A 2,923-nucleotide genomic window follows, 5' to 3' on the forward strand; every position below is an offset into this window, starting at 1 on the left:
TCCAGGTGTGAGAAGAGAGGAAGGAGTTCAGGGCGGGGTGGGGAATGGTGGAGCCTGGCAGGGATGGGGTGGGGGAGGTCTGCTTCCAGGCCTCTTAATCTTCCTCTGAGCCCGTTTCAGTCTCTCCTCAGGGAAGCCTGTTCTGCTTTCCATGAACACTAGGCCCTCTGGTCACATGCTTGGTTCAGAAATCATCCAGTATCTTTGACCTCCCCCCCCCATTAAAATCCTGCGATAGGAGTCTTTCTGACTGCTTGAGCCCACCCCCGCCTCTCTCTCTCCAAGCATCAGTCTATGATGAAGAAGTCGAGGTACAGGCTAAGCAGAAGGCTAACTACAAATAAGTTCAGTAAGAAAGAAGTCTTCGATCGATTAATGATGTCTGGCACAGGTGCTGGCTGGGTATAGGTAATACATGTGTTCCAAAGTTGAGAACATAAAACTGGATAGGGCCAAGCTGAATGTACCCAGGGGTAGATACTGTTGTGACTCGAGACAGAGGAGGCTTCTAGAGGGCACAGCCTGGGCAGAGGCTTGGAAGTGGGAATCAATGGGGTCTCAGTGTGCAGAACGCTGGGTGGGTCGGCTGGTATCAACCCTCCTCTGGCTGCTTGAAGGGCAGCTCCCCCAGCCACATCCCTGTCCCTGATGTCACAGACCCAGCCAGGGGGAAGTCACAAGTGAGTCTGCCGCTGAGCCCAAGCTCAAACCCTATTTCCTTTTCCAGCCCAGCCTCTATGCTGTGGCAGAGGAGGGAGTAGGGGCAGAGAGCGAGGAGAATGAAATCAAGAAATAACAGGCTTCACAGGAGCAGTAATGACATTTTAACTTGAAAATTGCAAGAAGACGGGGCTGTGGAGGCATATGCAAATTTCACACAAACGAGATGCAAATGAACCTGTCTCTGCCTGCCTCTTGCACCTGGATGTGGCTCAATGACAAATCCTAATGGGCACAGCGTGGCTGTGTGATTGATTATCAAGGCCAGCTGGGATGACAACTGTGATCTTTTTCTGGGAGCCTGGGGCGGGGGTTGGGAGGCGGGCAGGGGGATGTAACTGTTCCTAGGTGGCCCTGAGCACTCTCTGGAAGGGGACCCCAAGTCACAGCCTTATCAAGCCCAAGGTTAGCGAACTTAGGGTACATCTACTACCTGTACTCCTGCCAGCACCTGTGACAGACATCATTAATCAATCATAGAGTTCTTACTGAGCTCTGGGCAGCCTTTACTAATAGAAAAGAGTTGCTGTTAATATTCATTCATGCACCTGACCACCATGAATTCCAAAGGACATAGAACAGGAAGGCTCAGTTCTTGCTTACACAAAACAGTTTAGGACAGGACATGAGTATTAATAAAATACTGCAAAATGACAGTTTAGATCCATGATATCAGGGGAAAGTAGAGGTTTATGTAAGGGATGTATGTGTGTAAATATGTACATATTGGCTGGGCGGTGGTGGCGCACACCTTTAATCCCAGCACTCGGGAGGCAGAGGCAGGTGGATCTCTGCAAGTTCAAGGCCAGCCTGATCTATAGAGCAAGATCCAGGATAGGCACCAAAACTACACAGAGAAACCCTGTCTTGAAAAAAACCAACCAAACAAACAAAAAAACAAAAACAAAAAACAAAAAGCGAAACAACAAAACAAAACAAAAATCCCAAAAACAAAAACCAAATATGTATATATTGTATTAGGGATCAAATCCAGGGATTTCCTCTACCATTGAACTACACTCCCTTCCCTAAAAGGGGTTTTACACCTTCAAGGTGGCCAGGAAAAACTGATTCTGTCAATCAGAAGGCTAGGGAAGTCTTAGGTAAAAGGAGGCGGAAAGAATTCTCTAAGTCCTGGAAAAAGAAAGCCTGGGTCAGATACTATTAGTATTTATCTAGATTCCCATGGTCACTTTTTTGCTTTTGGGTTTTTGCTGTTGTTACTTTTTGTTCATTTGTTTGTTTCTGTCCTTCTGTCCTGTTTTGGCCTTTGTCTGTCTGTGTTTTGTGTGTATGTTTTAAGTAGCTTTAGAGAGATAAGGCTCATACCACAAAACCCACCTACTTAAAGCATATAACACAATGTTTTTTTAATATATTCACAGGCATATCCTGCCATTACCCCAGTTAATTTTAGAATGCTTTCATCTGAAGAAGAGGAGGAGGAGGAGGAGGAGGAGGAGGAGATGGTGATATCTGGGCTGGAGAGATTGCTCAGCAGTTAGGAGCATTTGCTCTTGCGAAGGACCCAGGTTTGATTCCCAGCACCTATATGGGGATCACAGCCATCCGTAACTCCAGTTCCAGGGGATCTGATGCCCCTTTCTGACCTCCACAGGCACCAGGCATGCAAGTGGTGCACAGACATCCATGCAGGCAAAACACTCACTCATAAAATAAAATGAATGAATACAACAAGAGATCCACTGGGAAGGGGGCTTGCGGGGGTGGGGTGGGGGTGGGGTGGGGTAAACGCTGTGTTCTGTAGGCATCACCGCTAGACCTGATGTTTCATTCTGCAGTCTCAGGCACCACCAAGTCTTCACTGTGTCCTGCATAAATGCCGTCACTGTAACCGCAGCCTCCCATGACTAATTTCTTTCACATAACATGAAGTCTGTAAGGCCATCTATGTTGCCACATGAACCACAATTTCTCTCCAAAAATATTCACTGTGGGAAAATCTGCACAGCGTAACTTGGGCCATTGTAACTGCTTTCAGGTGCGCACTTCGCTGGTCATCTCTGAAATGTGCGGGCAGCGACGCTAGCTGTTTCCAAACATTTTTCAAACGTCCAAACAAAAATTCCCCACCCACTAACAATTCCCGTCTCTCCACTTCCCGGCCCCACCTAACTCGTCACCCACTTAACATCTCCTCGAACCTCTGACCATTTCTCGTGACGGAACCAGAAACTGTTCC

Source organism: Peromyscus maniculatus, chromosome 4 (genome assembly GCF_049852395.1).
Source record: "Peromyscus maniculatus bairdii isolate BWxNUB_F1_BW_parent chromosome 4, HU_Pman_BW_mat_3.1, whole genome shotgun sequence".
In the NCBI taxonomy this organism is placed as follows: domain Eukaryota; kingdom Metazoa; phylum Chordata; class Mammalia; order Rodentia; family Cricetidae; genus Peromyscus; species Peromyscus maniculatus.